Consider the following 15,371-nt stretch of genomic DNA (forward strand, 5'->3'; position numbering starts at 1 on the left):
AGCTATATCATGAAATAAATGTAATTAAGCACTTGAGGTTTAGCGAGTTTAGAAATTTTGTCGATTAGACTAGTGTGTCGAAAGAAGGGATTAGAAGTACGCTCAGGGCTATTAAAAATATCTTACAAGTTGGTTTTAAGGAATTAAAAGAGGACATGAAATTTTACAGGGTTAAATTAAAATATAAGTTAGACACTGAACTTAAAGCACATAAAGATGCGTTAGAGACCAGTCTTGAAAAACCACGGAGATGAGATGACATTCCAGTTTGAATCTATTCTCAGTCTCCTGGACTCAAAGTTGAAGGCTGGCTTTAATGAGCTGAAACTAGATAGTAAGGAACTGCGAACTAAATTAGAATCAAAAATTTCTAAATTACAAAATCTTGAAACAAGTCATTTGATTCTAAGATCTGATCTTGATACACAAACTCAAGACTTCATAAGGGCGGCCAAAGTGGAATTAGCAAACCTATTATTGAGACAAATAGAGTAATGGTATCTGAACAATATCAGGAACAATCCTTGGAAGAATTCCTACATCGGACGAAGCAGTGGATAAACCTAAAGATGGGTGAGGTTAAGAACTAGAGCTTAAATAATGTTACAGTGTTTAAAATGAGTTAAGCAAAGATGGATGAACTAAAACTATATAACTTTACACAATATGATCTTGCAGGCGGTTTGCAACAGGTAACATTCCTAAGGTCTTTCCTAGGCGTATTGCATCTGGGACGGATGGAGAATCGCAAAATTAGCTTTTTCATAGGTTATCTGCGTGGTGATGCCACCCAATGGGGCTTCATGAATCATGAAAATTATAGGATCTTTGACGTGTTCCAGGTATCCTTCAACAACTGTTTTCGTCCAAATGTGCCCATACCAGGTTGAGGCTCGAGATATTAGGACCAGGAGAATACAGAAACAAATATGGAGGCTTGTGACCTTATTTTGAAATATATATGAATTTGTCAAAGTATATGAATGATCTTCTGAGGTCAAGGCACTTAGTTTGTATATTGGTGAGTTTTTTAGCCTGTAGAAATAAAAGGTAATTAGTTGGGGTTTATAGTGACGTTCAAGGGTTACTAGAACATATTGATCAGTTAGATGGTCTGGAGAAGGGTAGTTCGAAAGGAATTCCATTGAGGCAAGAATATACCAGAACGGATTTTCATGGGAATCTGGGGAGAGGAACCAATGCCCAGGCAGAGAGCATGTTATTAATTATCACCTGACAGAGGACCTACCCAACTATATGTGGAGTGGCTGGAAATAATAATAATAACAATAATAGGGCAGTACATCGAAAACATCGTTGTCCCTTGGGAAATCAAAGTACTGTCAGCAATAAGTTGGAGGTTGTTGAATTTGAGAGAAATATGCGAAACTAGAGGTAGTCATAGGGAGGGCACCTACTCTCAGCCAAGATACAGAGAGCGACCAAGATTTTAGAATGTAAAATGCTCTGGTATTTTGGTAACATAAAAGAGTGGTTGTTGGGCAAACTGCGTGAGAGGACGAGGTTGCTGGATAATGATATCCGTCTGATAAGTGAGACTATTTTTAGGATTGGGTTGGGTTGTTTGGGGGAAGAGACCAAACTGTGAGGTCATCAGTCTCATGGGGTTAGGCAAGGACGGGGAAGGAAGTCGGCCACGCCCTTTTAACGGAACCATCCCGGCATTTGCCTGGAGCGATTTAGGGAAATCACGGAAAACCTAAATCGGGATGACCGGACGCGGGATTGAACCATCGTCCTCCCAAATGGGAGTCCAGTGTGCTAACCACTGCGCCAGACTATTTTTATGAAAAGTTAAAAGATAAGAGTGAGGTGAGTGTATTGCCACTGGTGGGGGTGAGAATTTGTAGGAGACAGCTTCAAGAAAAGAAGAGGTAGTGTTGGGACAGCTAACAAGTACACTCATTATAGATGGAGTAGTTAATGGTTCATGACTTTTTAATAACATGGAATCGTTTAATCCCAGTAGTAATGGGATAGATTGATTAGATAAATACAGGGTACAAATGAATTTCTACCAAGCCCTGCTGAAGGGTCAGGTAGATGGTGAAGAATTCAAGGCAAAATTAGAAGGGAAGAATGGGGAAATCTGCTGTCAAGTGTGATGGATAAATGGTTTTAATGACAGTGAACAGGGAGACCTGTTAGAAAGGGCAGAGATCAAGAATGATAGACCTCTGAGCACTATGGGACTCAACTGCTGAGGTCATTAGTCCCCTAGAACTTAGAACTAGTTAAACCTAACTAACCTAAGGACATCACAAACATCCATGCCCGAGGCAGGATTCGAACCTGCGACCGTAGCGATCCTGCGGTTCCAGACTGCAGCGCCTTTAACCGCACGGCCACTTCGGCCGGCTAATGATAGACCTGTTGGAGTATCAGTTGAGGAGGTATGTATGAAAACAGATGCATCAACAAGAGATAGAGGTGTGGGAGGGACTAAAGAAAGAAGATAGAGGAGTGGGGGGGGGGGGGACTTAAGAAAGAATTCTGGAGTCATAATGAAATGTTTTCAGACAAGTTGTGTTATACAAAGGACTTTGGATGTTAGTTATCAGTGAAACACCATGAGCCATATTTTATTTGGCCATATAAGATTGCCTTAGTGAGGAAGAAATTGATAATACAGGCAATCGAATGTATGATAAAATGAGGAGTAACTGAACTCTCCACTAGTTATTACAACAGCCCCATAGTGGCAGTGATAAAAGCTAATGGAACAATATGATTAGTACTGGATGCTAGAATTGTTAATAAAACATATGTAACAGGAAGAACCTGACTCTTACTGATTGATGATATCCTGGTAGGGTCACCACTTTTATATTTTTCAGGAGTAGGTGTTGGATCAACTGACTGGCCCGAGGAATCCTGAGAGCTTCAAGATCTAGTCACTGACACAGGGAGAAACAACAGGAAAAAGTAGCTTTAACCAAAATCTCTATTAGTATTGTGATTATAGTAATCGTTAATAAACTCTGACTTGGGTCAGTGTTATCTTGCTACTCAGAAGAAGTCGAGGGGAAAAAGTTGTAACAATGATAGTCGGCGAAAATTTAACCCAAGTCAGGTAGTAGTTTCACTGCCACTGAGCACATAAATTGTCACTTCCTTGTAATGACTTTAAATCATAAATAAGCGAGAATCGCTCAGATGGAACTTCCATGATGCTCACTCCGTCAACGCAGTGTACCAATCATGTCACAATTTGTAGCTATAAGATAATGTGTATTATTCAGTTGAATAGAAGTATAGCTACAATCGTGTACCTAACTAGAATACTGTCATGTTAATTACTCAGAGGCGATATCCATTAGATCTCACTACACGGTGAGTAGACAGCAGTTCATCTGACCATACCAAATGACTGCCCGAATGGCTCGTTACCCTGAGTAACACCTGTGCCCTTTCTCCCTCTGCGCGTTTCTCTGCTGTGTCCGCTGCTACAGGCGTCTTCCTACAGTTTGCCGAGCCACACCCGGAAGCAGACTGATCCTTCCTTGTTGCTGAACGCATTCCGGGCCACGTGCTCTCTTTTCACTGCAGCCGCCTTTCTGGCGTCGTCACCTTTGTCCCCGAGGAGGGGACGCACGCGTAAATCACGACAGATAAGACCACTCACAGCCTACGTAGACGCAGGCATGCGGACGCCTATAGCACGTGGCTTTCTTTGATAACACTGACATCTATAGAAGTGTGCACGTAAGAAGGCGGATGGTCGGACGATGCGTAGTGGCAGAGAGTAGCGTACCGCTTGACGTTCCAGCCAATAGCGCCATTGGTTCACATCTGTCTGGGGCAGCGTGTAGAACATGGAGCGTTGATTTTCCTGTTTGAGCATGTATGGTGAACGTATTTATCCACTGTCTACCTACATATCTACATCCATACTCCAAGCCACCTTCAGGTGCGTGAGGAGGTTACCACGTACCGCTATTAGTCATTTCCTTTCCTGTTCCACCCGGAAACAGAGCGAGAGAAAAACAACTATCTGTATGCCCTAATCACTCTGATCTTATCTTCATGGTTCTTACGCGAAATGTACCTTGGCGGCCATAGAATCGTTCTGCAGTCAGCCTCAAATGCCGGTTTTCTAAATTTTCTCAGTAATGCTCATCAGATGATTACCATTTGAATTCCCAGTGCAATCTGTAACACTTTCGTGTTGTTAGATGACGATGATGAAGTCCCATACTCCTTGACAGAGCATAGGGGACGATGCGGTAGCCCCGCACCACCGTAGTAGTCAAGGTCCTAGTGGAGGTGGTTTGCCATTGCCTTCCTCCGACCGTAATGGGATGTTGTTCGAACAAACTAGTAACAAACCCAGCAGCTCGCGTCTGAATTATTTCGACGTCTATCTTGAATCAAACCTGGTGCGGATCCCAAACACTGGAAGTAATACTCAGCAATGGGTCGCCCTAGTGTCCCATATGCCGTCTCTTTTGCAGATGAATCACACTTCCCTAAAATCCTCCCAAGAAACCGAAGTCGACCATCCACCTTGCCTACTACAATCCTTACATGCTCATTCCATTCCATACTGTTTTGGAACGTAATGCCTGGACATTTAATCGTCGTGACTGTGTCAAGCAGCATACTACTAATACTGTGTTCGAGCATTATGGATTTTGTTTTTCCTACTCATCTGCATTAACTTTTATTTTTCTAAATTTAGAGCTAGCCGTCATGCATCACACCAGCTAAAAATTTTTTCTAAGTCGTCTTGTACTGTCCTACAGCCACTCAACGACGATATATTCCCACACACCACAACATTATAAGCGAACAGCCGCAGATTACTGCTTACCCTGTCCGACAGATCATTTTTATTTATAGAAAATAACAGCGATCCTTCCACGCTTCTCTGGGGCACACCTAGTGAGTGCGACGCCGCCACAGTCAGCTGCTGCCCTGTCAGCAGTCAATGTCGTCTTTCACAGTACTTTTGTGAGTCGCTGTCGGTGAGGTCAGCAGAAACTCAGCAGATTACTCGAAGGCGTCATTGCACAGACAACCCTCATGATGTTTGACGAGTACACTATTGACGAGGGACAAATGGCTCTGAGCACTACGGGACTTAACATCTGAGGTCATCAGTCTCCTGACGAGGGACAGTCAGGGCTGCTAGTACCACTTGTGCTTGTACTTTATAGCAATTATTTCACTGAAATATAAACTAAAGCTAGACAGCAACATTTAGTATGTTTAGTAGAATAAATCGGCACGTATCGTGGTGGGTGTGATGCATTGCCCCATGGCTTGGCTTCGAGGAGTAGTCTCCCCAGTTAAGTGTTGAGCTCACTGGTTCTCGCCAGCCTAGACGAGAGGCTATAGCGTGAGCAGGCTTCGTTCTGTGTGACCCATAGGTTGCCACCAGGTCGCTCTCACTGGATGTGGGCGCGTACTCACCTCAAAAGACGTACTGAAAGCATTGTTGATGATAAAACATTTTGTCTCAGCTGCCGACATCTTGGTGACTGGACAGTGACTTCCACATTCACATTTAGAACGTAAAACCTCTGGGTAGGAACATCCAGGCCACGTTGACAAACAGAAGGACTGTTTCCCACCCATTCCTCGAGTCCCATAATCCAGAATACAAAAATGGACAAATGGTCCAAGCATAAACTCACCCCTATTCAACAACTATCTTAGGTGAACAGGCACTATGGCCCGAATGCGAACCACCACCAGTGTAAGAAAAATTTATATAATGAACAACAAAACGGGAAAAGCAAGGTTAGAAGACAGGGGCTGTTCCTCAAGGATCTGGTCGAGCATAATGGAAGCCACTGGAAATACGAATGTGGAAACTCTGAAGAGCTCGAAGTCGAGTGAACTAAATGTCATCAGATGGCACACAATCAAGTGGACGCATTCAGAAAGGAAATACTACAATCCCTACATGAAAACGAATATTCAATGAAAAATTTTATCCAAGTAACTGTACATTTTCATACGGAAGGAATACGTGCTCGTGTACAGACTAGCGACTCGATTTCAAGATGAAAATTGGATTCACTTGTCACCAAGAATCCTTGAAACGTTTAAGCCAAACCACCACACGTAATAGGATACACAACGGTTTCGAGAAACTCTGAAGACCTACCAGATAACAAGAAAAAAATACAAACACTGTTTGAATCACTGACACAATTTATTATTACTTTTTATTTTATTTTGTTAACCCATTTCGAAATGGTACGAAGATCATTCACGGCTCATAAACTAGTACTGCAAAACACAGTTTGTCAACCAGGTGATCTTGTAACAGTAAACTGTTTCATCAGGTCGAAATGAATTACGCAGTAGCAATAATAGTAATAAAAGAGGTAGTTAGTCGATCAGAATGTGATTTTAAATTACAGATATCATTATTGAATAAATGCATACAGTATGTATACTACACATATACAACTACGACAGCTGTTGTCCCTAAAACCATTTACAAAGGCGTAGTTTAAATTAAATAGGCACGCCTCAACACGTGTACATGTCAGGTGAACCATACACCTGCTGTGCATACATGCACACACACGAGTCAGGTAAATCTTAAGTCAACAGACACACTGTAGCATTACTTGGAGTAGTTCTGAGAAGCCAAGTTTATCATAAACGTAGAAACACTCGTTATGAATTGTAAAGTATTGTTGAAGACAAGTTGAGCGTATATAGATGTCACTCACCGATATCCATCGGACTGAAGAACGAGAGCCGTCGTTCACACATATTTCCAGCATACCACTTCTGGACGATTGGAGAGCAGTTGCACAGATTTAAACACAGTCATCTAACGTTTTGGAGGATAACGGTTCTCCATATCACTCTGTTTGACTATCCAGATTTACGTTTTCCATGGATTCCCAAAAGAGCTTAAGGCAAATGTGATGGTTCCTACGAAAAGGGCACTGCTGATGTACTTCCCAATCCGGAATGTTGCTCCGTCTCTAATGAAGACATCGTCGCCAAGGCGTTAATACCTGACCTTTTTTCATTTTTAGTTTATTGTTTTAGGGGTTCCTCCAGTCTTTAGCAGTTCCCCTGTATTCCTATTCGTCAACTTTCACGATCAAAGCAGTCTTCCTCTTTCAGATCTCTCTTCCTCTTCATTCCAATTACTCCCGCTCTCGGTCGTCCATGGTTCCTCCTTCGTGGCGGTGACCATTCCAGGATTGCTTTGGCCCTCATACTTGCTGCATATTCCGTACGTTCCCATACCACTGACGACCTCTATTCTCATATCCTTGTACCATATCTCCTATCTCCATAATTTTCCCATTTCTTCTCCACTCTGCTCTGGATATCCTGGCTGCCACAGCGTCCATCCTTCTGCACCGTATGTTAGTATACTTCCCACTAATGTTTTCAGAATCCTCTTCTTTGTTTTTGATATTGCCCAGCTCCACAGAACTCCATTTAACATTTTAATTGCTTCTCTTGACTGCTGGATCCTGCGTCTCACATCTGCTCCACAGCTTCTTGAGGAATGGATAATCGATCCTAAGTATTTTACACTTTTAATACTCCCTTGTAACACTACTATATCGCTTCCATGTCCTCTCACTACTAGGTATTCTGTTTCCTTATATTTATTCTAAGCCTGCCTGTTCACACTTTTTTATTTCTACTTCTTAATTTTCAGGATTCCATAATTTTTCAGTTCCTTCAAGGAAGCACAGCCTGTTTGTTGCGAATAAGTTTCAATTTTACTTTTAACTGTGAATTGTCTCTAGTCTTAATCGCGATCGTGATATTCTTTGCGATTAACTTGGCATGGTCATGGCTCACTTTGGTAGATTATTGAAATCTACCAAAGTGAGCCATGACCATGCCAAGTTATGCACTTGACGTTATGCACTCGATGCACTTGAATTTGACTTGGAGACGTCATGTCATTTCTTATCTACATACACACTGCTAATTAACTGAACAGACGCACCATAGATACACTCACTCGGTTTGTCTGCACAGTCAACAGGTACGCAGGTACGTTTAGTGGCTTCGCGTATTTACCACGGAAACTTTGCATGTAAACAGATATACCGGTACAATTTCACCATCCGGAAGCTCTGATCTAAAGGAACAGGCACGTCCACGCAGGACACCCTGTCATCTCTGCGTGAACATGGGTATTTATTTCTACGAAGTCTGACAATAAGGTAGTCAGATTTTTCCCAATCTAGGGTTGCAACCCTGGTGCCTGCTACCGTCAGCAGTGTGGCATCTTCCTGGTCTTTCCCCACCACATCCACAACTGGCGTGCACCTACAATGTTTTAGTCAGAAGTAACTGCTTGAAGAGTGAAGTACTGTGTTTGCTTCACATCATTACAATGAAATCTCGAAATGTTGCGTAGTGGTATGCCATCTCTTTCTGTGTGACCCTCGGTAAGAATGCCACAGTAACATGTAGAAACCTTCGTCAGGCTTTTGGGAACGAGCGTTATCACTGGCACAACTGTTTCGTTGGTACAAATTGTTTTTGAAGGTAGGAACAATGTCGAAGATCATCATCGCAGTGGACGACCATCAATAGCAAGAGAAGATGACAACACAGATAGAGTGAGTGAACTTGTGCGAGATGATCGAAGGTGAACGCTGAATATGATTGCAAAAGAATTGAACATTAATTAAGAAACTGTTCATCTACATCTACATACATACTCCGCTATCCACCATACGGTACGTGGCGGAGGGTACCTCGTACCACAACTAGCATCTTCTCTCCCTGTTCCATTCCCAAACAGAACGAGGGAAAAATGACTGCCTATATGCCTCTGTACGAGCCCTAATCTCTCTTATCTTATCTTTGTGGTCTTTCCGCGAAATATAAGTTGGCGGCAGTAAAATTGTACTGTAGTCTGCCTCAAATGCCGGTTCTCTAAATTTCCTCAGTAGCGATTCACGACAAAAACGTCTCCTTTCCTCCAGAGACTCCCACCCGAGTTCCTGAAGCATTTCCGTAACACTCGCGTGATGATCAAACCTGCCAGTAACAAATCTAACAGCCCGCCTCTGAATTGCTTCTATGACCTCCTTCAATCCGACCTGATAGGGATCCCAAACGCTCGAGCAGTACTCAAGAATAGGTCGTATTAGTGTTTTATAAGCGGTCTCCTTTACGGTCTCCTTCCCAAAATTCTACCAATGAACCGAAGACGACTATCCGCCTTCCCCACAACTACCATTACATGCTTGTCCCACTTCACATCGCTCTGCTATGTTACGCCCAAATATTTAATCGACGTGACTGTGTCAAGCGCTACACTACTAATGGAGTACTCAAACATTACGGGATTCTTTACCCTATTCATCTGTATTAATTTACATTTATCTGTATTTAGAGTTGGCTGCCATTCTTTACACCATTCACAAATCCTGTCCAAGTCATCTTGTATCACTCAACGACGACAACTTCCCGTACACCACAGCATCATCAGCAAACAGCCGCACATTGCTATCCACATTACCCAAAAGATCATTTATGTAGATAGAAAACAACAGCAGACCTACCACACTTCCCTGGGGCACTCCAGATGATACCCTCACCTCCGATGAACACTCACCATCGAGGACAACATACTGGGTTCTATTACTTAAGAAGTCTTCGAGCCACTCACATACTTGGGAACGAATCCCTTATGCTCGTACCTTAGTTAGGCGTCTGCAGTGGGGCACCGAGTCAAACGCTTTCCGGAAGTCAAGGAATATGGCATCCGTCTGATACCCTTCATCCATGGTTCGCAAGATATCATGTGAAAGAAGGGCGAGTTGCGTTTCGCAGCAGCGATGCTTTCTAAAGCCGTGGTGATGCGTGGACAGCAGCTTCTCCGTCTCAAGGAAATTAATTATATTCGAACTGAGAATATGTTCGAGAATCCTGCAACAAACCGATGTTACGGATATTGGTCTGTAATTTTGAGGATCCGTCCTTCTACCCTTCTTATGTACAGGCGTCACCTGTGCTTTTTTCCAGTCGCTCGGGACTTTACGTTGGGCAAGAGATTCGCGATAAATGCAAGCTAAGTAAGGAGCCAATGTAATGGAGTACTCTCTGTAAAACCGAATTGAAATCCCATCAGGACTTTGTGATTTATTTATTTTCAACCCATTAAGCTGCTTCACAACCCCAGGGATGTCTATCACTATGTCCTCCATACGGGAATCTGTACGAGACTCAAACGGTGGTATGTTTGTACGACCCTCCTGCGTGAAAGGTTTCTCCAATGCTAAATTTAAAATTTCAGCTTTTATTTTGCTGTCTTCCGTTGCCAGACCAGACTGATCAGTGGGTGACTGGATGGAAGCCTTCGACCCGCTTACCGATTTTACGTAAGATCAGAATTTCCTTGGGTTTTCAGTAAGATCTTTTGCTAAGATATGACGGTGGTAGCGGCTGTATGCTTCCCGCATCGCTCTTTTTACAGCAGCACGAATCTTTACTAACTTTTGCCTGCCCGCATTCTCTCGATCTTTCTTGTACCGCGAGTGCAACTGTCTTTGCATCCTGAGCATTCTCCGAATTGCGCTGTTAAACCACGGTGGGTCTTTTCCTTCCGTAACCCACTTTTTCGGCACATACTTCTCCAATGCGTGATTAACTATGTGCTTAAAATTTTCCCATAATTCTTTCACGTTCATCGTACCGGAAGTAAATGAAGTTGATTCATTTACTAAGTGGGATGCTAACAACTGCTCGCCTGATATTGAGCGAAAATCTGGAAATGAGATAGCTTTGTGCCAAAATTGTTCTCAAAAATCTCTTACAGCAACAAGATCATCAGAGGACTGTAGCTGCTGATCTGTTGAAACAAGTGACATTGAACACAGAATTACTAAAACGAGTTGTCAACGGTGATGAAAGCTGTGTCTTCCAGTGTTATCCCGTGGGAGGGGGGGGGGGCAGAGGGGGGGGCAGAGATGGGGAGGAAGGGGGATGGATGGTGAGGGGGAGGGAGATAGGTGGAGTGGAGGGGGAGATGGGGGAGGGAGGGGGCGAGGTGGAGAGAGGGGGAGCGGTGGGAGGGAGGGGGAGGGGGGAAAGGGGGCAAGGAGGAAGAGGGGGCAAGGAGGGAGAGGGGGCAAGGAGGGAGAGAGGAAAGGAGGGAGAGGGGGAAGGAGGGAGAGGGGGCAGGAGAGGGATGAAGGAGGGAGAGGAGGGAGGGGTCGAGAGGGGGAGGGAGATTGAGTGAGAGAGGGGGAGGGAGGGGGAGGGAACGAGAGTTTGCAATGGTATTTGAAAGAATTTCTAAGACTAAAGAAAGCACGCAAGTCGAAGTCAAAGGCGAAATTTGTGTATTTCTTTCATTCCATGGGCATTGTGCACACAGAGTGGTTACCTGCAGTCTAAACAATAAAACAGTACTTCTACTGAAGGATCCGTCGTGTGCATACACACATCATTAAGAACTGGATCCTACATCACGATAATGCACCATCCCATACCGCATTGTGTTTGGGCTGTGTTTGTTGTCAAATTCAATTGGATTGCTACCACAGCGTCCTTTTTCAGCCGATATGGCCCATTGTGATTCTTTATTTTTTTTCCCAAAAATAATTTCAGCCATTAAAGGACTCTCCATTTGCAACAGTACATGACATCCAAACAGCTGTAACAAGTCCTTTTTCCGGGCATATCACAAGATGACTTCCAGAGATGCTACCAGCAATAGGAAAGCCGTTAGAGCCAGTGTGTGCAGACATAATGGGGCTACTTTGAAGGCAATACCAACGCAGTTGATTAAAAATTCAGTAAATGTTTTATAATAACCAGTCTCATTACTTTATTGTAGTACTTCGTATTTGTTTATTTATCGTTGATATACTCATGTGCCAAATACCTATAAATTATTGCAGACCGTAGCTTTTCATGGTTTCAGTAGTATTGTTCCTTAATTTTATTGAATACCGATTTCCAACGAAAAATTTCCCAGCTATTCCCATAATGACTATTATAACACCAATTATTAACACAATTTAACGAGGTGCTAGCTTACCTATCTGGTTAAGATCTCGGTCTTTTCGTTTTATTTCATCCTAGGGTACACATGACGACATACATTAACAATAGTAGCAACGCGGGATAGCCCCGGGGTCTAGGGCGCCTTGTCACAGTAGGCGCAGCTTCCCCCATAGGATGTTCGAGTTAAATGAATGAATTAACAATAGTAGTAATTATAACTGTTTTTGTCTTCTGGATAACGAGTGTTTATGGAAGCAAGAAGACCTTTACCAGGCTTAACAATCCAGATCTCGTTGTTGCAACGTTTTCTTACAAGTTTATTATGGTGCTACACCTGCTTTTCGCTGTAGGTGCTCCACTTTATGCTGTCATCAGCGCCAGCCATACATCCTCTGGTGTGGAGGTTGTGTCCACGACTCTAGGATGGACACCTTTCACCTTGGTGGGTGTCCAGTCAGGCGTCTCCTCTTGTCTGCTGGCCGCTTTTCTGAAGTATATTGTGGAAGACAACCTCCCCAACGTGTCATCGCACCTCATCATCATTTTCTTTTGGCCTTTGTCCCACTTTAACGCGGGGTTGGCCTAGTTTCAACGGATTTGGCGATGTTAGTGTCAGAGGGTGGCTTGATGCCCTTCCTGTCTCCACCCCATACTCCCCGGGACAGAAGTAGTGTACCCCATCCAGCCAGAGTGGTCCAGCGGTTCTAGGCGCTACAGTCCGGAACCGCATGGATGTGTGTGATGTCCTTAGGTTAGTTAGGTTTAAGTAGTTCTAAGTTCTAGGGGACTAATGACCTCAGAAGTTAAGTACCGTAGTGCTCAAAGCCATTTGAACCATTTGAAGTGTACCCCAGCTGTCTGTATGTAGTGGAAGCCATGAAATATTGCGAACGTTTTCAAATGTCTGTGAGTCTTGTAACTGAGGCAGGTCGTGGGGACTAGCCCAGTATTCACATGGTGGGATGTGAAGAACCGCCTAAAAACCACATCCGGCGGGCGGATTCGATCAGGGGCCGGCGCGCCTACCTGAGTCCAGGAATAGCGCATTAGCGCTCTCGGCTAACCTGGCGAGTGTCATCGAACCTCATGCAGTTCAAATCAAGTCTTCGCTGCGATTTTCTGTTAGGTTTATATTAATTTATATGATTTGTTCTTTATGGAAACTCAGAAATTATGGTCCCTTTGCCTTGAAGATAAATCTCGTACTCTCCAAATATTTCCCTGCAATTTTGTTTAACTTACCAACCTGTCGAGTGTCATCGAACCTCATGCAGTTCAAATCAAGTCTTCGCTGCGATTTTCTGTTAGGTTTATATTAATTTATATGATTTGTTCTTTATGGAAACTCAGAAATTATGGTCCCTTTGCCTTGAAGATAAATCTCGTACTCTCCAAATATTTCCCTGCAATTTTGTTTAACTTACGCTGTGTAATGCAGTACAGATATCTCCTGATTATCAAGGTTAATGTTGACCCAAGACTATACGATAACCCAAAACACGTGAAATAATAAGTACAAGCATTTTTACAGGAGCCTTCTATTTCCTCCTTTTTGCGAAACATCTCACATTTGAAAGCCCCCTGCAGTACTTAAGCGTTTCTTTCCACAAAAAAGCGGTTACAAACTGTCAGAGTTAACAGATACTAAGGAATGAGTGAAACATATGGTCATGAAATGATCCAAAGAGTTTCCGCAAACAATTTACAAACAATGGTTTCCCTTATGTACCTTAAGATAAACTGAGAAACCAGAGAAAAATATTTAAGAGAATGTCCGCCAGCGGGATTGGGGCTCGTGCTGTCTTCCAGCGCTGAAACAGAGCCACTTCCATAATACCGTAGTCTCAACGAAAGCGTTTTTTCTGATTTTTCAAAGAAAGCTTATTAAGCAACTGACCAAAGGACTCTCGTTGAAATCCTGGAAAAAATTTGGCTTCGATAAGCAAAGAATGGCTGTTGTCTGACAGGCTCTAACTAATATCACCTTCAAATTAAAGGTTACGGGAGAAATTTCACGTGTGTTTGAAATGAAGTTGGGAGTTAGGCGAGGAGACAGACTGTCGCCTCTCCTTTTCAGTTTCGTACTCGAGAAAGCGTTCCGTCAGTGGCGAAAAGGAATTAGTGACAAATGTATTGAAAATTGAGCCAGGTTTCACAATACAGACATGAATTTGCTACTGAGTGCCTTGCCTTTGCAGATGACGTAGCAATTTTTTTCTGATGCGCTAGATACAGCGGGAGAAAAATCAATAAACTGAAGACACAATCAGCGAAGTCAGAATCTCCGATTTCCTTCGAGAAATGTGAGTTTATTACAAACGTGAAGTCACCACTCAGAGTGCTAGAGGTAGAAAAAGAGGAAATCAAACGGACCTCTGACAAAGAAGCTTTTGAATCACGAAGCAGGCATATCACCCAACAAAACTCGTTAACAAGAAGAAATCAGTACCAATTCATGCTATGATATAACACTGTTGCACAGCAATACGACCAATAGCCCTGTATCTCGCAGAATCCCTTACCATGACTACGAGTATAATAAGGTTTGATGGAGGAAGTGGTGAATTCTGGAACGACACAATTATGAACGCTACATGCTAATGAAGAAATTTTTTGTGACCACATCGCTCGTATTAGTCCTACAAGGGTTCAGCAGTCGGATCTTACACTATCTCCTCAACAAGAAATCCAAGAAGGAGTGGTTCACCGAGGTAGTAAAATATGTGCAAGAAGTCAACACTGGAGGGCATCTGTAAACGCATTCCGCTCAAGATGAAACTCCAGGAGCAGCTGGGTTTCCAAGAAAAATACAAGACAGAAGCCAGGAAAACTTGGAGTGAAGTGATGAAGGAACAACATAGAGAAGTAATGCTGCAATATTGGATTACAGATACGGCACGGCGCAAAGAAAAGGAAAAGTGTATTTGAAACAGCGGTGTTTATAGACAGCCAATACGGAAAGCAAAATAATAGGAAGAAGAGTGCTTTGGACTTTGTTTCCAGAAGTATCAAATATCACTGAACTATAAGGGGCTGGCAATGAAAATGGGAGAAAAGTAAGTAGACTGTTTATTGAATCTTCCTGGCAGATTAAAACTGTGTGCCAAACCGAGACTCGAACTCGGGACCTTTGTCTTTCGCGGGCAAGTACTCCACCAGAGCAGAAGAGCTTCTGTCAAGTTTGGAAGGTAGGAGACGAGGTACTGGGAGAATTGAAGCTGTAAGGACGGGTAGTGCTTCGTGCTTGGGTAGCTCAGATGGTAGAGCACTTGCCGCGAAAGGCAAAGGTCCCGAGTTCGAGTCTCGGTTCGGCACACAGTTTTAATCTGCCAGGAAGTTTCATATCAGCGCACACTCCGCTGCAGAGTGAAAATCTCATTCTG

Source organism: Schistocerca piceifrons, chromosome 5, assembly GCF_021461385.2.
Source record: "Schistocerca piceifrons isolate TAMUIC-IGC-003096 chromosome 5, iqSchPice1.1, whole genome shotgun sequence".
Lineage (NCBI taxonomy): Eukaryota > Metazoa > Arthropoda > Insecta > Orthoptera > Acrididae > Schistocerca > Schistocerca piceifrons.